Genomic DNA, 27149 nt, shown 5'->3' with positions numbered 1-27149 from the left:
ATGCTGCAACTGGTTAGATTATGTATTAAAAATACAATATAAAAAAGGGAGGGAAGATGTAGGGGTAGACATAATACTACAGAAACTACAGCACAGATGAATAGGCCAAAATATCCTTGACATTACTTTCCCCTTTGTTCTAAGTGTTCTTCCAATTTCAATAAAAACAAATTGGAATATTGCCTGGGGTCTACTAAATCATTAGTAAATTAAGAATCTGTTTTTAATAACATTTCACTTGTAAATAATGCATTAATTGACTAGCTTGAAAGTTAGCTTGAACGTTAGAAACTCTGGCACTAAATGCGTGATGAAAGAAGTGTGCTGTTAGAGGAGGCTGGATGGTAAATGTAACAAATTAAATATGACAGTTGATATTTGTGAAAATGGTGATATAATTAGAGGACACCTGCAGCTGTTTTCCAACCAAAACAACAGAAATTAAACATGTATAAAGCATGTGTGTCATATTTTTCTCTTAGTGTGTTTCTTTTGCTCTCCTTAGGGGGGGCTTCAGGGGTGTTTCTCCCTGCCCCTTACCTTTTGTCAGGTCATATATCTAACCAATCAATAAGTGTTGCTTTGTCTGATACTACAGTTAATTGGAGCTATAAGTGAACATCCGGAAGAGAAAGGTAAAGAACATGAATGTTATTTGCAATGAGTTGGAAGTTACTAAAGGACATGACTCATGCCCAAGCATATTTTAACCATGGGTGCTTAGAAATAGTCAAGAACTACACCAGGACCTTTCCTATRTGGTTCTCACCTGCTCACTTAGGTATTTCTCCGCTCTGCTGCTGCTGTTCTTAGTGAGGATTTCTGTAAACTAGAAGGTGACATGGCATGATGTATAAGCACTGTAAATGTGTAGCTTTCTCTCTTTGCATGTGTGATTTTGAAAGAGAATTTGATGCTGCTTTGCACATCTCACATAGGTTGAAACACTGAGTTTCTAATGATAAAGTGTGAACTTGTTGAGCAATGTAGATTCCCGTGTCATGCCATTGGTGGAAAGTTGTGAAGCATTTTGACTGAAAATGTCCCCAAACTATACAATTTTTTATCTGGAACCAAAGATTGTGGGTGTTTCTGCGCAGGGACTCTGATCYATCTTTCCTTGCTCTATTCCAGCTCCTGTACAGAAGAGCATCCTTGCAAAGGAAATAGGATTTGGGCTTGCAGAAGCAGGAGCCTCTAGGTGGGCACTCCTATGAGTTACATTAGTATCAATTCAATAGAATTACTCTGGTATAAATAAACAGAGCCCATATGGGACAGCAAATTATGCTCCCATCTAAAGTATGTGACCATTTTGCCTGGTGTCAGTGAGTGTGCAGGGAAAATGGTGCTGCTGGACAGGGCATGAAGCAGGCTGATGCGAGTACTGTTCCTGCTCCTGTGTGCTCCACCCGCGTAAGGACTGTAGCCTACCTTAGGACAGTTTTGCTAGGCTTTGACATACAGCAAATTCACTGTAGTGAAAGGAAAAACGGGACTAGGGTCGGCGAGGCAAGCAGTCCTTGCTGTAGGCCTAGGCTCTCGGTGCAGCTGCTCAATGGGTGGTTTTGTGTGGTGGAGGCAYGAAAACTGAAACTACATGGGGAAGGTCCATGTGCAGCACAGMGCCAGCTGCAGATGCTGTAAATCTTCGGCATGCCCTTTGTCAGTTGTCAGAAACGCACATATTCATAAACAAAGAAGAAAGGGGAGACTGAATTTCACTTTAAAATAAACAGTAAGGACTTTGATTCGGAATGTGCTAACAGGACAGATACGAGCCATTTAAATAAACATACGAGCGAATTGTGTCAACTTTGCTTTGGGGGCAGCCGTACCTTTGTTACTGCATTTTGCATCTATCTTGATTAGGGCCGTGTCAAGCAGCAGTAGAGACCGACTTTGATGACAGATAGGATGTACCGTACTGGAAGCACAGCATCATGGAAACAAATTGTGCAATGGCTGAGATCTTCAGTGCTTTCAGAAATGGCAGAATTCTTTGTGTATTGGATGCCAATGCATGCATGTTATCTGTCTTAAAGTTACAGACCTAACTATGAGGGAGACCTGTTGCTGCTGTTGCACAGCTGGGATTTTGTATCACATCACCTGTTTGATATGTAATAGCATCCATTCTCCACTGCCTCCACCCAACCACCCCAGCCAGGGTTCCCTTTCCACCCTGTGAGCGCTGGGTAGTGCACTGTGCACAGTCACTTTATTTGTACGATGGTGTGTGCAGCAAAGAAGCTGCCTGCCACCTCCAAGGACAGAGCCGTGGTAGGTTTCACAGAAAGTGCACCCCTTTTCCCCCRCTACGAATCACACAGGAGCACGACTGGCCTAGTCCCGTGGGGTTGCACAGCTTTCTAGACACATCCCCATCTCCTGTTTATTTTACAGGTCCTACTTCCTGTTCATAATGTAGATCTCACTTGACTGGAAGGCACTGGTGATGGAACAAGATACACGAGAGATGTAGAAAAGGTGCAGCTCACCAGAGTGTTTTCCAGACCTCCGAAGGACTGTGTGTGAGCAGCTGCTCTGTGACCATTTGCAGCTCTCAGTGGCCTTTTTCATTGTTTGCCGGTAGCTTTCATGAGGCAAATGTAGCAAGACCAGGTAAAAGACATGAAGYAGAAATAAAATATCTCACAGGTCCTTAGAAAGGGCAGAGAAGATTTGTAGTTACAAAGAAAGAGCTGCTCTGCCTCCCATTATTTATCACTTGCATTAGACCTTCCACAGGTATCAAAAGTGATAATGTACCTTTATTTTTGCTTCTTTATAGAATGTTTTGCAGATGCTGAGCTTTTGGTGGACTTTCCATTGCAAATTGGTATCTACTACCATCTACAAATATATAGGTTATTGAATTTCCCTAAAAACTCCTCTTTGATTAAATAACATCAGCAACAAAGATAGGGACTCCCAAACCTGCTTGCCATTTACCCTCTTAAGGGGCACATGCATAGAAAGGTGGCCTTCAGCTTRTGGCCTGTAGATTTGCAGCAGGAAATCGGGGAGCTAAAGGCACAAGTAGTTTAACCTGCCCTGCATTCGTGTTCCAGGGACAAGTTTGTTGGCATAAACTGAACCTGTAGAAAACGTGGCCAAGATTTACCCTGGCAAAAAAAAAAAAATAAAAAAAGCTCCTGCCCATGGAAATACAATGTTACACTGACATGAGGGTGTTCTTAGCTACAAAAAGCTACAGATTGAAGTACAAACCTATTCATTATAAAAATATTAAATTAATATACCAAACATAAGGAAGATGTGCTGGCTTAGTTAAATAAGGCACAACTGGTATTATTTAATTRAAAGCTAGTGTGCAGCTGTTAGGGGAAAATCTAGCCAGCTTCAAATAGAAAAATATGCCCAAATAATGTGTTTCAACATCGTTTTAGCACTAAACTCAAGTGCAAGGTAGGGGTGAATGTGTGTTTGTGTGCAAATCTGTGCACGCATATACATCTGTGTCTGCCAGAGTAAGGCAGAGAGGGAAAAAAGACAAGTGTTCAAATACCTCTTTTTTATTGACAGAAACTATAAACAAAGCTACGCTCATGTGAGCCAGCGGCCTGGAGGCTCTGCGGCGCGCGGGGGGTGCTCCGAGGCGGGGACGAGGGCAGGTGCTGCAGTGATGTGAGGAGCTTTGGGGGTGGGCGCTAGCCAGGCTTTTCTGGCTTTTGCCACCCCGGTGTACCCGTTATTTCACAAAAGAGAATGGCTTTGTTCACTCGGTGAAAAATCATTTCAGCTATGTGATTGTTCAGTCTTCTCCAAGAATGATGAAGATGTTTTTATTTTCTGTAAAGAATAGTTTGTTGTTTGCATTGCTGCTGTTTCTAAAACTTACTGGGCTAATATCTTGTTTTACTACCTAAAGCAGAGTGTTTTAGCTTTTCGGAGAAATATATAGAAATATATTAGACTAGCAGAAAAAAATAGCAACTTCTGGAGGAAGTTTTTGAGGAACCAGGCAGTTATGTAAACCAAGGAAACAGCATCTCTGTGTTAAGGGTTGGGAATATTACTGGTTTTTATTTTCATGACTGTATACACAGCACTGTAATTTTGCATGACACCCTTCAGAGAGTAAATAAGGCAAGTGGTAGTTCCAGCCATAGTGTGTTACCGTGGTAGCTGACTGGTGAAGAGTTGGGAATAAAGTTAGTTTTTGTCCTCTTCCCATCCTAAGACTGGCAAGGGGCCACTCCAGCCCCAGCACATTTTAGAGCAGCCCAGTCCAGGTTTCTGAAGCTCTCCCTTGTCCTGCTAAGTCTCTCTTGTCTTGCTGCATCGCTTCTCCAGGGGCAAGGCCAAATCTCTCAGCCCAAGGAGCCCTCAGGGAAGCAGAAGACTCCTCTGTTTTTTCTTCTGCTTTTCTCCTCATGAGCAGTGCAAAGCTGCCAGCTAGAGGGCTGGGAATCAGGCCTCTTACTATCTGTCACAGGGGGTGTGCAGCATGCAACAGATGGATATAGGAAAGGAGGAAAACAAGCAAAAGGAGACATAGGGAAAGGAGAATGAAGACTGATATAACTTAAAAGATCATTTTGTTAATTAAATCTCCAATTAGAGAAAGGCCATATATTTGCAGTGAACAGGAGTTTTGATAACATTCAGTCTTTTATTTCTGTTCATCAAATAATTGACATTTGTGGAATTTTCCCCTCCTGGTAATATTTGTCCAGGAAAGATAGATTTTCTAAGCTTTTATGCTTTCTGTATTATTTCCTGGTCTCTGTTTGGTCATTCTAAGTCAGCGAATAGTTCCCCTCGTYCTTGTTTTGGAGGAACCTCGTTGTCCCCTTTTGTCTTCAAGTGGAAGGCATGTCTCTGAAGCAGATTTGCTGCGGTGGGTCCTCTGCCGTCCACCCAGCTGTGGTTCCCATGTACGAGCTTCGGGCAGCAGCCCCTGGCTGGGAATCACTCATCACCTGCATCAAGCATTGGCAGTTTGGCTTTTCCCTCCCCAAGCTGCCCTGAAAGAATAGGGGTGGAACAAGCTAAAAGTGGAAAGTGAGGTGGCGTGGTCTTTCCGGGAGGACCTGGACGGGGGTGAGGGATGGTGCGAAGCAGAGGAAGGTAGCTGTGGCTCCAGCTATGCAGGCTCAAGTCTGAAAGTTGTAAAGATCAGAGTGGGGAAAAAATAAAACCAAAGCCCCTGGGCTGCTGGTTTCCRTGGCTCTGGCCCGTGGAAACAGCAGTGCTCTGTGTGGGGACCACGTGCCAGCTGAGCGCTGGGGGGCCTGAGGGAGGGGTGCGAGGAAGGAGGGCCAGGCCGGCGCTGAAGCCGCGAGCTGGGAGCAAGGGCAGGAAGGAGCCGGCAGGAACCGCAAAGTCGCTCTTTGGCGACGCGCGGGCAAAAGAAAAACCTCGTCCCCCCTCTCAGCCTTTCCAGGGTAGTGCTGGCTTTCTTCTTGTCATCTCTAAGACCTGGAAAAATAAGAGTTGCAGCTCCACAGCCCCGGTTGTGCCCTGCCCGGCCAGGGGTTCTCGGGGATCTCAGCGCCATGAGGGGCGACACCGTTGCTCGCCGCCGGCCGAGGCTGCCGGGGGGCTGCCGCCAGGAGCGCGGGGCTCCGAGTGACCGGCCGTGCTAGGCCTCCTCCTCCGCCGGGCACGGCAGGCTGTGTGAGAGAGCCTGAACCCTGCCCTTGCTTGCTCCGGGCGATTTAAATTAGACCCTTGCATTGTTATTTAGGGCATGTCTGTGTTTCGTACACATGCTGCCTGGGTCCTGGATGCTGAAATATTCACACAGCTCTTCATTCTTTGGGGAGCAAGACACGGGCTTTCCCCGGTGGCGCAGTGATGGCTCCTGATCCACCAGCCTCCCGCCGTCCGCTGTCACTGCGGCTCACAGTCACCGAGTGGCCCGAGGAATAGCTGGCACTCAAAGACCCCCCTCCAGTGCCCGTAACTCTGAAACTACATGACATCTTAACCTTTATGAAATTTCTTCAAGACAGCATTTAAAAACACCCAAATCTCTCTTGACCTTTACATTTTAGTAGAGGGTTTTTTTGTTTTGTTATTTTTTTTTAAATTGATGTTACTGTATTTTTTTTCCTCAGCCGTGGCATTTTTAAGCTAGTTCAAGAGGAACTTTGCCTTTCCCATCCTGGTTGAGCCCAACCATTAATCATAAAAGGAAAGCACTCCAGACTCAAACCGAACTTCATAATATTTTTATATTTGTGACATTTTATCTCTCTCAGCCAGTGGGAAGTTCTTATCCTTTTAATTTATAATGTGTTAGGTCTCCATTTGATTCTAGRTGCTGACTTCCTTTGTAGCCTCCCCTACCATTCTCACCCAGTTCTGCTGTGCTGTGGGTTGGTGACTGCGTATCACCCAGAGATCTCCCAAGGGGACCAGTGATTGTCCCCCTCGATCATAATGAAGTGGACCCCTTTGCACACCTGTGAAATTCAAGGTGTTCTCAGCAGAAAAGCTGATGGTGCAGCTTGATAGTAATACATGGCTTAAATCTAGAATTAATCTGTTGATTACTTCAGCAAAGCTATCTTAGTGTAGAACTAACACAGGAGAGGAATCAGTTCTGGCATCTTTACACAAAACTGTGCATGTTTGTAAAGAAAAATTGGAAACTTGAAAGGAAGCATCCTAGGTTTTTCTACAGCACTCGCTCTTTTTAATGTAAGTAGAAACTGTGTATTCTGCAGTGCACAGCACTGTGCTATGAGATCTGGGTTTGTGCAAAGGGAAAACATTCCACGTTCATATATAGTCTTTTATCCAGTATAATCTCACAAAATCTTCCATGATATCAGGCAATTATAACATTCAAGGCTCACAGTCTAAATACCTCTAGTGGTGCTATTGGATTTGTTTATATAGTATTGTTCTGTTGCAAGTACAGTACAACACTGCAACAGCTTTGTAGGCAYGAAGATGAGTTCTGCTAAGCCTGTCTAAGTCTCTGCTCTTTAGCCCAAAAAACTGAAGGTCAGCTCAAAGCTGCTTGTGAAGGGAACCTAATCCTGCAAACAGTACATTCACTGGCCATTATTTCCAAATCCAAACTATCTTATAGTCATGAAATGGAAAGTTTATGGGGAAAACAAATGCTGCATTTATTAGCGTGATGCAACATTCATAAAATATATTTCACTGGGGGGAGTTTACACAGGGGGTAATGAGATTTTTCCTTTATACATTATTTATAACTGCTTAATCCAGGTGCTGTAGGTTATTTTTTTATCCCTCGGTTTCACAGCTACAAAACACTTCAGTATTTCTAATTTATTTCTGCTTACAATACAGATGTTCTCAATTGTGTCTCTAACTACATTTCAACTGTTATGATCGCTTTTATTTGTTTGTGTCACTGTACACTCAGAGGTTGAATGTGCAGTACACAATAGCTAGGTTCCAAGCAGCCTGTAAAAAGCCTCTGGTGATTTAGTTATCAACAAATTAAACTATGCCTAACAGAAATATCTTTATCATTAGTGGTTTTAATCTTCAGATGATTTTCCTGCAGTTCATATTGCTCTGTGCACAGGCCCTTATATCTTCACATAAAGGTTTCATCCTTTTAAACAGCATTTTTCAAGATGACCATTTGGAAACAACATTTGGAGGAACATTTGGGTTGCATCCTCTAACTAAATTTCCAAGCTGTTGGTAACGGACTAAAGAAAATGTTGTCTGCACTGAATACTAAAGAGCTGCAAATGTAAGAGCCTTGAAGGTTATGTGTAAATATTGACATTTTTATTTTATTTAGCATACAAAAATGAACTTGCAATGTTGCTTATCTGATCATACAGCAACGACCGCATCTGCATCATCTGAGATCTGTTCCTCACACTTCTGACTTTCATAGATGTTCCACAGTTTTCCCATTGAGGATGTTATTGATGTCCCTGATTAGGCAACAGATATCTAGGGATTGAGTGTCCATATAGGAACATGTCAACCAAGAGGCAACAAATGGAAGTAGAGAAGAAAAAAAAAACTCCTTTCATCTTCAAAGGCCATGTTATATGTGCAGATATGGGTCCCAATAAAACCATTAAAGTTCTTTCCTGAGACATGTAATGGGACTTTAGGGCATTCAGCATCTAGAAAAACAAGGTCTTTGGTTCATCCTAGAGGAAGCACAGAAAAATAACTGTAAGATTACATATACCCCAGCTGTTCTTTGCACTTAGCCATACTGCCCTTTCCCCTTGAGTGTGTGTCTGTTGTCATTTCTTTTTTAACCAGAGATTTCTGTGGAAACCTCAGGGTCTGCATATTTCCGTGGGTTTTTTTTGTTTGTTTTTTTTTTTGTTTGTTTGTTTTTTCCAAAAACGCTGAAAAAGCTTCCAATATGCAGATAATAAAGCCTGCAGTTCTTCAGGGCTGTTGTTTATACTAAATGCATTTATATGTTAAGTACTAAGATGGTCACTGCACAGTTTGTAATCCCAAGGCATGAAACATGAGGGCCCCACTACATTCCCCTTAAATCTAATCAGAAAGCCGTAAGATCCTGGCTGTTCACACTACAGATCTGAGTAACTGCTTCATGAATGGCACTACAGTCACCAAAAATCCCCAGTAATGACTCGAGAACACATTAGTTCTCTCCCTGGGCAGTCTAACATGAACACCAACACTATCAGGAATTTTTCTAAAGTATCTGCTTCCCCTTTTTAATACTCTTAGTTCCTGCATGAAACCTTGGCATGCTGTTTGCATCAACTGGCTGCCTCTTGTGCTCCTCTGGGGTGTCTTGAAGATTATTATTTTTTTATTTCCACATGTGAGAGAAGGATTTAATAAATTGCAGAATCATAAATTTCATTTAGGGAAAGGCAGGAAGAACAGTGACTTCTTTGTTCTACATGGAGACTGTATAATTTACATAAATATTGCCTGTCTCTTTAGCAGATAGAATAGTTAAGAAGTGACCAGCACGGCTCTTGTTCAGTCATCCTCCCTGTTCTGGTATAAAATTCATTTAACTTATTCTTACTTTTACTTATTTGCCAAAGAATTTCTGATGCTCCCAGTTTTTATTGGACACAAAGGTGAGGCGTACGAAGAGGTGCAGTGCTCTGGTTACAGACCTACTTTGCCCAAATTAGAGAATATACTCCTGATTCACTTTTATTGAAGAAAGCCAGGCATCAATGTACTCAGGCCAGCATGCTTTTGGCAGCTCATGCAAAGTGTGGAGAACACATGTAATTTGTCCTTTTAAATTTATTCTTCTCTGTCCTGCGATAAAGCAAGCAGCCTTATCCTGTATTAGCCAAAGCTGCTCAGAAGACTTCCCCTGTGCTTCCAGTGTGTCCCAGAGTGACAGTCTAGCACTGTGGAAACAGAAGACAAAAGAGACATGCAAATAACGCAGTCTGCTTCTGAAGGGGACCAACCCATCTYCCTTACTAGCAGGACATGGCTAAAGAAGAGCACGTGGTGACTGATGCATCCACCATAGATGCACTGGTAGATGTCTCTATATCACATTTATGGTTTCTAGTTGGGACCATGGACTGGCTGCATTGAAAGTGTGGAACAAAGGCTGACCTTGTCCCACACTAGCCAAGCTAAGGACAGTGGTGGCTTATTAAACTTGATGATCAGCTATTCAAATGGCCTGAGAAAATTAATTCCCCCAGATTCTCCATTCATGGAAAAAAAAATTGAGAGTGGAAAGTTCTGTGAGGACTAAGTAAAGGCTTTAAAAGGAGCAATAAAGATTCAAGCTTTTGGAAAAATCAGCAGCTTTGTACATGAGAGCAGATCAGGAGAGAATGCTTTATTTCCACTTAATGGTGGAACTAGCTAAGGTCAAAGAAAGCTGATGTGATGGAAGGGAGGGAGACTCAACAATTAAGACGAAAGCTCTGTGTTGCAGAGAAAAGAACATGGATCTTGGAGGAACCTGATGTAACCCAAAACATTGCTACGAATTTGGAAAACGAGTGTAGAATTTATTGGGTTTGCATTGACCTGTATGTCTTTGTGCTATCTGAGTGTAATTTTGTTTTGGGGGCTGAGGGCAGCTAAGCTGCATACTATCATATTGCAGAACAGATAACAGGCAAAGATCCTCCACCCAGTAAATATACCAGAAGGGTCTGGAGCAGAAACAGTGCTGCTGCCTACCTATATCTAATAGAAGCTTAAAAAGTCATTTGATTTACTGTGACCTCTTTTCTGGGCCTGCATTTCAAGAAATATAGTCCACTTGGAGAAGAGAGCAAAGAAAAAAAAAAAATATTTAAAAAAAAAAAAAAAAAAAAAAAAGGAAGGTAACGTAGGCCTTCAACTACACATAACATTAAAGAAAAAGAGAGTAATTCCTTCCTATATTCATGGAAATAAGCAAATACCAGTAGGCTTAAATTGCAGTAAGAAAGCTCTCAACTGATCATTAGAAAATACTTCATATTCTACTAGGAATTTGGTAACATACTACAATAGATTGGGAAGGGGTAGAGTCTTTATCACTGGCCGTCTTTGAAGATAGGATAGACAACATCTGAAAATAATGATTGAGTTGGGCCTACATTGACCTTGTGAGCCCTACAACTTTCTGAATATTTAGACTGGTGAACTGAGACCCTGTGAGCACCTGGTGAGTAAAATCTAGCAAGAGATGGAGGTATTCAGGGCACTTTTCTGGCTGAGACTCCATGAGGAGGTAGAGGGAAGTAAGTTCTGTGCATTCTGACCGTGGGAATCTCCCTCAACTTTGAAAGCAGATTTTTGTCAACTCAGAACACTTTTCCCTTGCCAAACCCATACACTACCTTCATCTTATCTAGAGAGAGCCTCAGCCAATTGGCTTTCATCCACCTCTTATCTCTGCCAGACACAAGGAAGCTGTAACATACGGCTTCAATGAAAACGAGACATAGAGCTTGGTGTCATCAGGATATTGATGACATTGTAGCCTATGCCATTTCACAATATCCTCTAGTGGTTTCATATGGGATTCGAATAAGAAGGGTAATAGCGATGAACTCTTCAGTACTCTTAAGGTGTAAGGCCTTAGAGAGAAAAAAAACATTTATCCATACCTCTGCATTCTTCTTGACAGAGATTGTCAGAACACTTTAGAGAATTTCTTCTCTCTTGTCAACCATTTTCCCATAGTAGCAATATGTAACAGCAAACAGGAAGCAAACATAATGTCTGGACTTCAGTCTAACTCAGATACAGTGTTCAAGCACTAGGTGAATTGGCAATGTTAAGGGAAATTAATTTTCCTTGGCAAACAAATGTGTTTGTATGTACATGGGTCTATATAAAGTCATGTAACCATATCATGACAGAAATTTCCCACTGTTGCTGAAAAATTACTAACTTCACTAATTCAAATGCATAATCCCACTAATAACTGGAAGAATAAATTTAGATACAGTTTAGGAATTTTAGGCCTGGGCACTGCAGAGCTAGAATAGTCTGCACAGCTAATCATCTACAGAGCCCTAACAGTGAGAGCTGCTCTAATAGTTTGGGGGACAAGTAAGTAATCTCTTTGTTGATTTGATCAACTGGTAAAAATATCAGGTGAAGTGATGTGACCTCTATGTGAAAAAGGGAGGGTAGAACACATTGATAAAGTAATATACAGGAAAGCAGAATGGAGAGAAGAAGATATAAAATCTCACTCCAATATTAGCAATTGCTCTGTGTAGACTTTCCCCCCAGGCTTACCTCCATCTGGAGCTTCAAACTGCACTGTGCCAAACAAGATTTAGCATAAATGCCCATCCATTTATTTGAATTGCATAGTTGGTAAGATAATAACCATTTATATGGTCGCTAGTCTTGAAAGTCTGTGCTGTTTATTTAATAAACATATCATTGCATTGCTTAGGGTTTCTGCTCTTTCCTTTCTACCATCAATGATGAGAAAGCCAAACTGAGCTTACTATATGTGCTAGATTAAACTGGGGTAATGAAGCTGTTTCAAATGTCATGTGCCTGAGCTGTTGTAATAGAAGTAAATTAATTCCTCCAGAATCTGGTTATCTCACCTTCCTCAGCCATTTCAACATAACCGCTGGGAGAGTGCAATGGAGGCCCCAGATCTACACTAAAAAGACCATTCCAAATAGAGCACTATCAGTAAGGCCTACCACCTTTCTGCCTTCCCTGCTGAAATGCTTGGTGGACAAGATTTAAACCATATCAGTGAAATGTTTAGGTCTGAAAAATTATGCAAATTTCTCAAACAAAACAGGAGCAGGTGCCTAAGCAGAAGGGGAGCTGGATGAGTTAGATGTTGAAGAGGGCCTGCTACTACCATCCCATTGAAATTTCAGAGAGAAAGAGGGTTCTGGGTCTAGGATGCACTTGCATAAATTGATAATAAGTAATAGCAAAGAAATTAATAAAGTCTATCTTGCTTCCACATAGCACACATGCCCTGCTGAGCTGAGTGAAGCTGTCCAGTGGACTGCGATGAAAACATGCAGGTTGTGATAAGCTGACGGGAGCTGAACTGAACATAAATAGCTTAGAACATCAGCAGGTAAATGAAAAGTCTTTGGTTTTGTGTTATTTAAATTTTGTATTAATGCTAGCAACAATATTTAAAGCACCTTGCACTTCCCAAGTGTCAATTTTGTGTCGTGATGTGTTTATGTTCTCTTTATTTTTGGAGCTATGGAACTGTTATAATTATCATTAGAACTTTGTGATGGAGGAGATCAGACTTTCTCAGCACGACTAACTGTTTTCTCAAGATGTACTGGCTACAGTGGAGTGACTGTGCTGACATTTGCACAGATGGGCAGATGGTGCCTGGGACATGTCTGGTTGCAGTGCAGACTTGAAGAGCTTGGTTGAGAAAGACAAGCCACTGTGTTTGGCCTCATTTATAAGAAAACCGCATCTCAGCAAAAGTAGCCTGTGTTATCCTTTCTGTTAGATGTAATGGAAAAAGTAGTTAGCCATAAGAAAACAAGGTCAAAGCTGAAACATATGTTTTGGCAAAAGGCTGTGATGGTTTAATATATCAGATATCTGTGTGTGTGTTCCATACCAACCATCAAGGAACTATTGAAGAACGCAAACGTCCACAAGTCTGTCTGAGTCTGGGAGGTTATACAGATATGTCACAATTGATAAATTGTATTTGAAAACCATGCAGCCTGAGTACAAAAGCTGGAATGATGTGAAATGGTCTTATACAGATGGAAGCTAAATTCTGATTTCTCTTTAGAGTTGATTTTAAATTTGAATAGTTTTCTTCCTCTTAAAAGAGAGAGATCTTGCATTGAGGCTACCTGTGGGAGTCAATAGATGTTGTAAGGTGCAGAGAAGCACCATTCAGAGAGAGAGAGAGGGAGAGCAGATATGGTGCATTTTGGAGTACTAGAAACCACAGATGGATTATGGAATCCAAGATAAAATCCAACTGTTCCCTAGTTATAATTATGAGAATAGACCACATCATAATTTTCTACAGATAATAGGCTAATGTCTATTAACTCCTGAAAAGAACTCTTATGCTCTACTTTGTGACTGCTACCTAACTAATTAGGACTCATTTTCAGTTGGGGGAGTTGTCATAGTCTGGCCTACTGTGTTTAGGTTCTAGGACCCTTGACATACTAATTGCAGCTGCGCTACTGCCTTCCTGCTATGGACTTTGTGTTTAATCTCCATTATTTCGCTTTTGCGTATTTGGGACAAACCCATCAATGTAACAGCTTTTCAGAGCTGGCTGTTTGTTGGTTATAGCTAGTGGAATTTGTGCAAGTCAAATGCTACTCTAGAAATCCTCTGTTAAGCCACATAGGTAACAAAGTTACTGGTTTAAGATATAAGTGGATAAGATGGAAAATTTCATGATCTGTTTAAAACTGGTGTGTGCATATCCTGTGTTTTTTTTTCTCAGTTGAGAGTGTTACAGCAGACTTCAATTAAGATAATATTCTATGTTTTAAGCATGATATCTATGTTCTTGCTCTGCACTGCACTCACGTAGTCCCAGAAGAGCTCCATGGACTTCAAGGGTCAAGGCAATACTGCAATTACATAGAATTAGAATTTATTTTCTTTAACAAAAAGATTTGGGAATGTAGCAAAACCAGTAGAGCAAGACCAGCTGTGGCATAAATAGTGATTGTACTTTCATAGCCAAATTCGTAAATGGTGTAAGTGAACCCGCTGTGTTCTGAAACCCCCTTTTTTAATTTCCTTTGTGTCAATAGCTTAGAGTTTAACTAAGATAAAAGAGTTGGAGTGATAGCAATAGAAAGAATTATTAACAGTCTAAGAAAATGGCATAGCTATTTTATTTTTTCTTTTTTTGTTGGTTGCTTTTCCTGCTTCTTGCCTGTTTCTGCACGTACATTATGGGAGCTTAACATGGCCATGACAGATTATAGTTATGTCACGTAAGTAAATGTGCGTTTGAATAAATCATCACATTGTATATAGAAGTCAGAAGTTCAGACCCACAGCTATGGTGGATTTAAACTTCTTGCAAGTGTAAAGGTAGCTAAAATAGGTGARTTAAAAGAGTTGGGCAAAGTAGCAGGCAGCAGAGCATTGAGGTAAATGGGGTTATGCTAGTTCTTGTGATTAGGCCAGAAAAGTCTCCTCATCACTGCACTATGCCACGGAAACATAACTTGTGAGGAAGGAATGAACACTCAGATTTCCCAATGCTCTCTTCTGTACCGAAACACATMGCAGTTTGGAACCAGGCTTTCTTGTTCTGTGACTTTCTTGTGTCAGCAGGGATCTCTACAAAGCCTGGAGAGCAAATTCCCTGCTCCTGTAGCTCCGTGATTACAGGGCTGATTGTTTGGGACAGCAGAGGAGTTCCAGCTCTTACCACTTCTGGAAGCAATGACTAAGAACTGTCCTAAACCTCACCTTGTCACATGTCACAGCACTGGCGTGTGCCAAGAAGTAGAGTAAACAACGCAGAGGGCATGTGGGAAAGAGGGGAGACAAGAGGAACTCAATTTGGCAGCTGCTGGAGCACAGCAGGTTTTTAGCAGTTTATTTTGGAAGTAATTGTTCACGAAACAACCGTGCTTTAACTGCAGTGGGGTAATCCCAACTTCAGTCATATTTTATTATTATTATTATTAAAAACAAAACTGTAAAAGCAGTTACATGAGCATAGTGACGCTTTTAGCTAAGATTCATTTTTCATTAAGTACTCAGTCACTGTGTGATTTTAGAAGGACTAGACTTTTAAGTGGTTTCTCCTAATTCTTGTCATTCTCAGACCCATTTTAATTGCCAAGAAATTAAACTTCCTGCAGGAAGCAGAGTAGTGTTATCTGCTTTGTGCATAGGCTGCCTCCATCACACTAATGCATAATTAACAAAGAAAATACAATTACAGCCCTGCAAATTTGGGGCCCAGTCCTACAGTCTATTGTATTCAGTTACTGCTCACATAAACAGGTGAGTCTTCAAGTTTTAGCAAGTGCCATCCTGTAATTACAGAGAGGAAATCTATGCTGAGATTTAGAGTCCCTCATTTTGTTCAGTCTTATAGGCCAGCTTTAGCTCTCACYGCAATGTAAAACAGCACTGATTCTCTTGAAATGACTGGAGCAGTACCAGTTTTACATTTTAARACTGAGATCAGAATCAGACTAGTCTGCTGAGAAGCAAAGCTATTATGTCATTTGCTAGTATTAAGGAATCAGTTCCATAAATCTTAAATCTGCTGTATCCAGGTTGAATTTGTACATTGTGAATGTGTTATGTGGACTCCTTTGGGGTCCTCTTCTAAWTATGCTCCATAATGTTTGCTAATAGGGATCTTTTTTCTTCTTCATGGAGCTTGTCCTCTAATGGGTGATAGATGTTTCTGCACTAGCATTTTGTTCTGTTCCTATTCAAACCATTGGAAGTGCCAGGAAAAACTTTGTCTTGTCTTTCCAAAACTATTACATATATTTTCAAGTTCAGGGTCCCTGTCATCCTGCTGGTAACCACRCATTTTTAAAACCATATGTCTGAGGCAAGATTTATGGGAGTGAGGGGTTAATTTTAAGCATGGTTTCCTAAACAGGGATCCAAAGGTGCTGGGAGGGAGAGGTGAGAAAGCAAATATGTTAATTCTGCTTCCAACATGGGGGCATAGTGATTGCACCGGGGAGGAGGGAGGACCAATAGAAGAGTTAACCTCTGGTTTGGAAAGAAGTTCATGGCACAGTCATTTGCAAAATGCTAGTTTACAGAATTTTGAAAGGTAACTGCCTGTATTTGTAGGAAATATAGTAAGTTATATTGTTTTTCGTGTTAGTTAGCACCTGTTTATACTTGATGGCATAATATTTGGGAAATTCTCATTAAAACTATTGGTTTGGGGGTGAGGAGGGTATAAGAGAAGGAGACATCCTTGTTCTGGTAGTGCTGCTTCAGAAATCCCTAGGCCCTACATGAAAATGCTATGCATCGCTTGCTTACCAAGTGGCTTAAGTTAATCTAAGGAGACTCAGTGTTCTAATGTTAAATGCCAAGGGAGCAATACCTGAAAGGTCTGAGCCTGAAGCATTGAACTACACAATTTCCTATTTACTATAGATGGTATGTTTAGTAACTAATCATCCAGCCTAATAATCTGAAATAGTATCTGACAAAAAGGTCAAGTATTTAATATTAGGGCTAGGAGAGCCATAAAAATCTATAAGGAGAATGTTCCTTGGAACAGCCAGCCAGATGCAGCTCCTGGCTTTGTCACTGCATCTTTCAGTTCCTCCTTTCATTCTATAAAATTGTCACAGTCTCTTAAGATCAAATGATTCCATACGTTTTCTGTTTCTGGAGGATAAAAGCTCAGTTCCTGGGTTAGGAGACCAACAATTTTCTCTCTGGAAGTTTCTTCTCTTGAAGTCCTCTAGAGCTTTTCAAAAAGTTTCATGCTTTATGGAGTAAACAAAAGTTCCCATGAGGAAGCAAAGGACTTTGAATTTTATGGAAATCTCATTAGAATGCAATTAAAGGGATTTTTAAACTAAATAATTGCTTATTAAAACTTAGCAGACTTTATATTCCCAGTCTTAGCCAAATGGATCTCAGCCAGAGGGGCTAGAGGGAGTGGAATAAAGGTGGAATAAGGRGGTCCAACTTCCACACCGGCTTTGAACTTAGCTAACGGATAGAGGGGTTAGAAACAGCCAGTTTGCAGATGATCTGTGGAGCAACTTGGGCAGTTTCCTTTTCTAGAACCTCATTTTCCCCCATAGAATCTAGAAACATTAACTGAGACTAAATGCCATACTTGGATCTAGACTGCATGACACACATCTGCCTTTAGTGTTACTACTGTCCTCCCTCACCTCCTGTCTCTCTCTCTCACTGATAATGTTCCCAAGCTCTGCTCTTCGTGACTAACCACCTGTTGGTAGTTGCCTCTTTCTATCATCTTCCCATTTGCCTACAGGGCCTCAACTATTTTACTTCTGCCCATCGCCTTAGCTGCAGCTGTCAGAACTTTCATTCCTCCTAGCGGCATCTTCCAGCTGAGGGAACTGCAAGGAGAAGTAGTGTCGTGGTCAACAGAACAAAAACATGATCCACCTGAGCAACTTACATTGCTCTGGAGCTTTATGTAAACCCATGTGCTTGGTAACTGATTTCTCATTTTTTGCATCAGCAAATATACACTAAAAGAATATAAGTATTTGGGAGAAAAAATGGGAAACACCTTTTTATGTGCCTTTAATTCTCATGAAAGCCTCATCAAGGGAAGCCTTCTTGCATCAGCAGAACATGAACAAGTTAAATATTTTTCAAAGGGGTTACCCTTACCCAGCAGGGAACAGCCAGCATAAAGCGTTGATCCATCTCCCATTGCAAATGTGAGCCAAGCTCCTGTTGATTTCATTCGTACGAAATCAAGCCCTTATTAGGTCCACAATGAGCTTTGCACGACTTCTGTCCCAGGTCTGCTTCCCTTTTCCAATGACCYGGCCCTCTTGCACCTTGAGGAACCCGACCTGCAGGGGGTTGTGATGAAACTGAAAGCATTTTAAGCTTTTCCCAAATATATCCAATCTCAAATAACCCCACTGACTTCAGTTTAGTCTTCCTTGTTACAGAATGATGAGGAGTAAGGTATATTCAGGATCTCTGCTTATGGAAAAGATCTGGTTCTTTCTTTTTCCTTGATTAGTGTGATTCTTCTTTAAGTTATTTCTGTTGTCCATATGCAGTTATATTGTTGTTTATGTAGTAATAGAACATTGGAACTGGAATGTGTTGAATAACATCAATCTCAGATCTGTGAGGGCTCACGTGCTTATTATTCTCTTTCTGGAAAGAGCCACAAAAGGAAAATATATGTGTATGTAGAGCTCTTCAGACACAAATTTAGTTAGAAAAAACTAGGCATTAGTTCAGATCCTGATTTCTGACATCAATGTGTTTCCTGTTCACCAGCACCTAGTTCCTCACTGCTGTACTGTTTGAATGCATTTCTGCTAAATACCAGCCCAAACTGAAACTCTTAGTGCTCAGGAATGGGGAAAATGTAATGTAACGTAAAACGTGATTAGGTTATTAAGAGCCTGATTGTATGTGACAGTGAAAAAAGTGGGATTGTACCCTCATATGTCATCTAAAAGTTAGTACTATGAACAAGATGTTTTCTTATCCTTCCTAATACTTTGAGATAGATCAAAATTTATCATAGCTATCTTCATTTTACTCACTTAATAATGAATGATCAGTGAAACATTTTAGAATAGGAAAAGCTAGATGATTCATATAACCTCTGCTGTGAAAGGTTTTCAAAGTTTAAAATGTACAAAAGAGAAGTAAAAGTAGCTATATCCTTTGCACGATATATAAACAGCAAGAAATTATGTAGGAGAGCTGAGAAGTTTTAATTGAATAACACAACTTGTGAGCTGGTCGTACAGGTTTGATTTTTCGATAATCAAATTGAGTTTCATTGTTCGGCATTTGCATGAGTTCTCAAACAATGAAACTGTCTTCATGACCATTTCTTTTCATTGAAAGTCATCCTTTGATGATAGTAGTGTGACTGTGTGAGTGCTGTATAATTGCAATTTTTAACTCCTGGGGAAGATGCTGTGTAGAGAGCTGTTTCTTGTTCTTTATTAGAACTGACAGAAGATCCAAGACGTGAAAAGAGTGAAGAAGTCCAAAGTCTTTCTCAATTGTTTATGGCTAACAAGGAATCCAGTAGCTTTGCCATAACATTCGTGTTATGTATAAACCTCTGATAAGTCTACAATAAGAATAAAGGGCTAGATTGTCTGCTGGAATAAAAAAGCAGTTTCTTTGGTGTCTGTGGAGCTTTTGCTACCTGTTTCAGCAGAGATCTTGCTTCCTGGAAGTCAAAGTACAGAGATATGTCTTTACTCCTTCAAATTGTATAGTGAGTGTTTGGAGATTTTTTATCTTCTAGCCAGTGCACAGGAAGAGGTATATGATGCATACATGACTTCTTCATAAAGCTTCAACTTTCATAGCCCATGAGTGGTGAATTAAATGTCTCCTTCTAGTGGATGGTTCTACAATAATAATTGTCCTTGCTATTGCCTCATTCTCAAAAGTGTGTAAGGTCTTGACTGAAAGGCTAGACAAGCTGGACCATTGTTCTGGACTAGTACTGCAGTTTCTGTGTTTTTGTATTGTTATAGCTACTTTTTTTGGAACTTTCTGGCTAAAAAGTTTGAGATATTCTAAATTATTCTACTTATAGGGAAAAATTGTTGGTAAGAGTCACACATTACTTTTATGTAACTATGTATTTACAAAAAAAAAGGACCAAGAATTGTTTTTCTGACCACAGGACAAGTCAAACAACTAGAAGAATTTTATCTGATCACATGTGATTGCTCTTTCAGCCAGAGCCTATTCCTTATGCTTACTTTTGGTTTCTCTTAGGGATGCACAGTCTGAGTGTCCAGCCTTCTGCTTTGTTTCTGCTGTGCTTCTGTGGCTTTTCTTCCCACCCAGCTCCAATGTCTGCTCAGTGCAACAGTTGGAAGGTATGCTTCCCACAAAGTTCGGTTATCTGATGAGACTCACCTTGCCATTGCTGTGTACAATGACGTGTGCCTGTGCTTTGCTTTGAGGGCTGGGTAGCTTCGCAGAGGAATTTGAGTTCCTCCTTCCCAGCTATGCAGTGACTACAACCACCAGCTTTGGCAACACTTCATCCACCCTGTCCTGAGTTTTTACAAAACTCTGTATTGTAAAAAAATTATTCCCATAACTCTCTGGCAGCATAAAAAAGCAAGCCTGAAATGAAGGAGAATAAAGCAGTGTGGTTTAGAATTGTATACTAGGAATAATTAAACTTTTAGTAAGAAGCTTCTGTCATTTCTCTATTTTTACTCAAGATGAGGAGGACAGCATGTTCTCGTCTCTGTAGAATCACATAAATGACTTGATTAACGTGCATAGTGCAGAGCTGAATCTGGGCATTTGGAATTTCCTTGGCATTTTCTTACAGTATTTGTATGGTAGATAAGAAAAAAACAAGACCTGTACTTAGTTCATCTTACTATGATGTAGATATATTTTCCACACATTTGCAAATAGAGTAAAGAACAAGGGTTCTTTAGCTATTTAAAATCTTTGAAAGAAGAAAGGCATTTTAGATTGCCAGCAGCCTACAATGTACATGGCACAAAAATGTCACTTTTAATGGCAAAGTTCAGGATAAAACTGTGTCAGCTAATTTAATCATTTACCATGAAATACCAGTTATCTTAATCTTACATGCAGTCCTTAAATCTGCTGCATATTTTTGTGTAATTGAATCCTGACCCTAAAAGGGAGGAATCAAGGAATTTGCTTTTTAGTGAATACTTAGGTTTTAAATGTTTCTGTTTATAAGTTTTATTTGCGGCATTGTCAGATATTTTAATACTGAGCAGCTAATATTTCTGATGAGTCTATTTTTTTCTCTGTTTCATATTTGTTTTCCATGCTGCAGAAATTATATTAGTATTCAATTTCTATGGAACTTAACTGAGTTCTCTGGAAAAAGTGCAAATATTATTCCCAGAACTTAAGGCAAATAAATTAGCATCTAACCCAGATGACACATTTTATTCATGTGGTTTGCTTTCCGTCTAGATACCTGATGTATTACTTCAGCAGCAAATTCAGCAAGGCCGAGATGTCTTCATTTTCCTTCAGAGCAAGGGCTGTAAGAGTGGTGCGGTGGAAGCCTTGGTCTGCTGTGGCCAGCCGGCAAGAGCCCATGAGCAGCTGTGATGAGCAGAGCAGACATGGGGAGACAGGAGGCAGCTGAAGCCAAAGAGGACCCATGCCTGGAGCTGTGTGTGTGATTGGAGCAGAGAGAGGCCAGGACCCAAGGAAATCCCAGCAGCAAGGGAAAAAAACAGATTGACTCTCAGTGACTCATTTAGCTCCTGGATTGGACAGATCTCTCCCCTGCTGGCAATTTGGCTGAGCATCAATGGACAGATACCAGGATGAATAGCTTAAAATAATTAGGGGTTGGGAATTTGCAAAACTGCTAGCCATCCAATTCTTTACTGTGCAGTGCGAGGCACAAAGAAGATATTACATTTAGGTTATTAAACATTAAGTCACTGGATTTACCTCTGTTTGGTTCAGAACAGGAAACTGGATAAAATTCAACATTTATATCATATTGACAGCCTGTTTATCACTGAACAAATGAGAGCATTTTGGCAGGTCAAGCTCTTTGACACATGGAGCAAATACATGCTTAATTTCTCCCAAACAGAAGAATTAATATAATAATAATTAACACAGATGAGAATAGAATTAAAATCAAGTACAGTCAAGAGTTCAGCTTTATGCCAGAAGTCTTAAATTTTATATATTCTGGGGCCAATTTTTTTCCTGTTGAAGATGGTGAGGATTTTGCCATTGACATTAATGGGAGCAGAAGTAGGCCTTGAATGTAGAGAGACAGGATTCCCTGTACTTTCTATTTAATGCTCCAAAACAGAAGCAACAGGCTCATTTAGTATCAGTAAAGGTCAGTTAAAATTATAGAGACATCCTTTGGAGCAAATCCTCTGCCTTGTATTTGCATATTTATGAACTAGAGATTATGACAGGCCATTCCATTTATTAGAGCAGCATCTCTATAGTTAATAGTCTGTCAGTATTTCCATTATAAACCCCCCTTTTCAGTGTTTTAATATCTCAGCCATTTAAAATGACATCAGGAAGCAAGTTGGCCCTTGTGTTGTCAGGCCAGGTGAAAATTTTTCTTTTGGATTATTTTCAGTACTGCTAATAATAATATATGCAAATGAACTATGGCATTCTGATGGGGAGTGGAAATAGCAAAACACGTAAGTTCATTGTGGCTTTGTTTTCCTTTAGGATAGAAGGGAAAAGAGGAATTTGGCTAATCGCATCCACCAAGGCTCCACGTTTTAAGAGCACTTTCTCAAGCAGCTCTCTCTGAAGAAACGCATTTGCCTCATGGAAAGACAGACAGGTAAGAACCTCAGTACAAAGCCCCTGGGCAGTGATTTGCCCACAAGACCTTGAAATGACACTTGCAGCCACGTGATTAAAAAGTTAAAATTGCAATTCATGAAGAGCCAAAAAATGAAGTTACCTGCAAGGTGCTGGTTGCTTTATATGGTTGTCTAGCAACCATGTGGGGCCACTGACATAGCTGGAGGTGGGAGCACACTCCATCTTTTCCATCCCTGCTGCCAGGAACATCTGTGTGCACATCTGGGGCTCCAAGGAAACTAGCAAAGTCAGGCCAGAAACACCACGGAAACACCAGGTACGATATACTTTAGTGTAAAATAGATAACAAAAAAATGGCGTGGGTACGGCCCAGAGCTGGGCCTCTATGCCTTCTTCTGTAAACTATGGTTGGATGAAGAAACACCAAATTTTATTTTACATAAACATTTTTTTTTAGATATATCTTTTAAGACGTGGTTGCAGCAAAAAGTCTGTGATCTTAAAGCCCCCAAATCCAAATAGTGAGCCAGACTTTACATCTGGCCTCTCATCTGTGTTGTGAGGAGAACCAAAAACCCAGATCAGGACACTCCACCCAAACTTGTGGAAAATATGTTTCACATCCAAATGGCTCAGGTTCATCAGTAGCACTTTCTTAAACCAACAGCATTTAAGATATTTTTGTAGGTAATTGCTAACTTAGAGCAACTTTTTCAGATTCCTCCCAGAATTGTCATTGTAAAGAAAATCTTTCTTCCTCAGACACATTGCAGTAGTTTTTCAGCCAAAAATTATCTCTAGTCATGATAAGTGATCATAACTCAGTAGTAGGCAGACTACAGAAATTCTAGCTATGTTGAATGCAAAATAACTTTAACAGTTTTATAAAGCAGGTGTTACCTAAAGTAACAGCAGGGAAGAGAAGGGCTGCCAAACATGTGTTTAAAGTATGAAGTATTATGTGCTGTCTGCTGGAAGATAAGCCCATGCTCTATAAGCTCTGACYTGCAGTGTTCAGTACATACATTTTTTATGTTTTGTTCTTAATTTTTCTGTGACAAAAAATCTTGCATAACTGATATGAATGCATTTTTGAATATTAAAAATACTAATTATTATGTAATTAGTCAACAGGATGTGTGTAATTGTGTAATATCAGCATTCCTGGGTGTGGTGAGTTCATAGGTGGAAACCCAACGCTCACTTAGACATAGTATTGTAAAATTACACAACACACACACACACCCTGGCTGGGTACTGTAATTATATTTTACATTTAAACAATGGCTACATTAACAGAATAGAAGTTATTCTTTTTAAAATGTCTTCCCACAGGCATGGATCATTGTAGATTATAGTAATAATATTGCCCAAATAGAATATTTTCCATCTTCTGTCAGGCTTCTTCATAAACATACAAATAGGAGACAGAAAGTTCACTTCATCCTCTAGTGGCATGAGGCCACCCCAAGATGGACATGTGACAGTTGCTGAATCATGCATCAGAATAATTGAATGCAGACAATGAAAAGAAATAATTTTCTATCTTACAAAGAATCRCGTGAGATTAACCAGAAATCTCACGACGGTAATAATGTTTTTACGGCTTAAATATTCTGCAGGCACCAGGGCCATCTTTAAGCCGTGATGGAAGAAGAACCACACATTGAATCAGATTCTTCTTGGAACTTAACTGGAAAGATCTAGGTTACAATGATCAAATGTCTTAAGTGTTCTTGTTACCTGTGATCTCTTCTAAAACTTATTGCTAGTAGTGCAAAAGTCTTCTCCACTCACAGCCAAAACCCTACTAGCTGGTCATCACTCTTTCTTCCTGTGGTACATCTGCAGTCACTGATGGGCATACTAGTGATGGGCAAACTAACCAGGGCCTGTACCACAGAGATGGTGAGATATGCAATGCAGACAGAGTGCATGGTTCTGTTACATGGCGCACAGTATTTTCTCTCTTTTGATATGGATCCAAGGTGAAAAATCCAGCAAAAGAATGGAAAGGTGAAAATTCTATCACTGAAGAAAATCACAAAGCTCTGACTGATTATAAATGTAAAATGTTGGAGCCTGAAGCTGAGGTTTTTTTCATGTGCCTGGGTGGAGATGGGTGAGGTGCCCTCTGAGGATGATTTTATCTTTTACTTTCGAGTCTGAAGATCTTGGATGTGGTTTGGCAAGTTCATAAAAATATTTGTGATAAAGTTGAACTGCTGTCTGGAAGTRTTATATACAGATATGTAAGAAAGCTTAAGGAGAAAGCTGCACATGCTGGAAGAAGAATCAGCAATGTACGTGAATGAGGTTAAAAATTACAGACAATTAGCTACTAGATGAYTCCTACTAAATAAATCATCCAAGACTTGACTACTGCTTCCAGGTTTCCACAGCAATACTGGCTTATTTSAACAACCAAAAAATCACTCAATTTGGCCAAAGTTTTAGGAATTTGCTGTTCTTRTTTGAATTCACTGATCAACCAACAAGGCTGATGTATGCAGTCTTGCTAAAGCTGTAAAGTAAGGCCTTCTTGCTTCTAGGGAAGATGCTATATCTTTTGCCCAGGATCAAGTGCCCCATGATATGGAAAATGAGCTTCTTTGTGTTAAATGAGAGCTACACAGGAAAGAAAAACAACCTGAGCTTAGAATATCATATCTTGTTTCACTCCTTAGTAAAGTACTTTGCTTGTCCATTTTAATAGAGAAGCATTTTTTTTTTTCCTGTATGCCTCCACAGATCAGCTCCAGCACTGATCTCATTTAGAGCTTAGTCCAAGATTGGAAATAAAGGGAAAATGTTCCTGTTACTTCCAACAAACATCCGGTCAGTCTGGTACAGTGGTTTTACTCAAATCTAAATCCAGTGCTGAGTTTCTCCTGAGGGAAAGAGGYGTAAGTGGTAAGAGACCTGGGTCTGTATGCTTACCCTTCCACCCTCCTGATAGTTGTTGCTGATACAACGAATTACTTCGGCTTGGCAAAACCCACTGGATTTGTCTGACCTTTCTGCAGGGTCAATTGATAAAAAAAAGTGCTCACCTTGACTTTCCTTATTGCTGCCTCTGGGGAGCTCAYCACACTTGTGCTCTCTTATACTGCTCAGGATTTACTTGTGCCCTTGGCCAGTTRTGATGAACCTCTGAATGTCACTGCYGTGAAGGTTTTGTTCTTCTCAGAAGACYGTCCAGAGGTTCGGTGAAGGCAAGGAAGGTTTACTTCAGTTAAACTTTATGTGTCACTATAATAAATGGAAATATGCRAAGTGCTGGTTGAATTTAACAGGAAATTTGAATATTTGACTTGTCACAAGGCCAGTTTATAGTATGCAGACTCCTGGCATTGCTTGTAGTAGGTGAAACTCACCCAATGTTGAGGGCCAACCTGAGGCCTAGTTATCACTTACATGCAACTTAAACTTCAGAGTAAGACTTAAGTAGTGCATAAGCCTTACACTGTCTCTTTCTCTGTGCAGGAGTGTTAAAAAATAAAAAAGAAAAGAAAAAAGGAAAACACTCAGGAGAAATACTGAAGTTTAACACATCAAAAAGGCTAATTAGAAATGCTTCTCTTTTATAACAAATAAGCCAAGCATATTGACATTAATTATATGAAATACTCAGGGTTTGGAATAATCTGTCGAAGAGCACAGATGTATACCAAATCCTATACAAATGAGGGTSTGTGCGCCTATTCTTCAGGTAACACATTTATTTATAAAAATAAGCTATGTGTTTGAGTTTCTTTTTAATGGGTATAACATAAAAAGTCTTTCTCTCTTTCTTTCGCACAATATAGAGAGATAGATATATCTATTCAGAACAGCCTAACACACATTCCCGGAGCTCAGAGCAAATTCTTTTCCTTGAGTTAGTGCTTCCCTGTCAGCTCTCCTGGAATTACATCACTGTAACTAGGAGCAAATTTGTTCTCCTTTTGTGGTAAATCTTCTTTGGTTTCCGAAAAGTTAATGGAATTTATAACTGTGTTTGTATTTTCCAGTCTACATCTCTGAGCTTACTAATGACAGAAGTGTTTAAAAAAATTACTGTGACTGTGATTTGCTGTTGCCCATTAGTGTCACTAGTGGAGACTCTTAATAAAGTTGGGAAGAAATCTTTACATATCCCATTTTTTACTCTGGCTGGCAGCAATGAAATCCTCTCACTTTTCGTAACTTGAGCTCATGGTAGAAGAATTCTTCTACGTAATGATCATGAAAAGCCTCCTCAGATTCAGTGCAAGGCACTGTTACGAGGCGGGTGCAGGCAGCTGAAACGCTACCCTGAATGCTTCTGCCGCGTTGCCTGCTCCTTTTGTCTTGGGCACTGCACCTGCATAGATAAAGGGTCCTTCTTTTTGATGTCAGATCTCTCCACTGAGTCCACCAGGGGACTGTCTCAAGGATACTCCTGAAATCTTCTCCTGAAGAGAGATGTCTGTTCTGTGTAGGAGAGGTGCTCTGGAGTCATCATAGATGCACCAGGCTGACACCTGGCCGGGCTGGATTGGGACTGGCAAGCTTGGGTCAGTTCTGGAGCCTTCTCCACCATCCCAYGCTGTCCTACAGATGCCACAGCTTAGTACATTTGCTCTAACAAATACCCAAGTTTCAGCAGTGAATGTTCACTCTCTCCAATCACCAGGAGAGAATGCTGATGTTGCTGGTGGACTACTGTGAATATTCCCAATTTACCTAAC

The 27149-nt window shown here is 40.4% G+C and overlaps 1 long non-coding RNA gene across 1 annotated transcript in view; it reads left to right on the top strand.

Moving 5' to 3' along the window:
• LOC146596763 (uncharacterized) overlaps positions 1-27149 on the top strand; it is a 234630-nt gene that overhangs the window by 181876 nt on the left and 25605 nt on the right. Inside the window, exons 4-7 of the long non-coding RNA XR_014895678.1 lie at positions 12406-12520; positions 19885-19988; positions 21085-21547; positions 22341-22453. This is a non-coding gene — a long non-coding RNA (uncharacterized LOC146596763). The remainder of the gene's footprint in view (positions 1-12405; positions 12521-19884; positions 19989-21084; positions 21548-22340; positions 22454-27149) is intronic.

Source organism: Rhea americana, unplaced genomic scaffold, assembly GCF_003343005.1.
Source record: "Rhea americana isolate MKP2758 unplaced genomic scaffold, rheAme1 scaffold_2, whole genome shotgun sequence".
In the NCBI taxonomy this organism is placed as follows: Eukaryota; Metazoa; Chordata; class Aves; order Rheiformes; family Rheidae; genus Rhea; species Rhea americana.
Note: the sequence above shows the minus strand (reverse complement) of the source record. Positions and strands in the feature narration are given on the sequence as shown.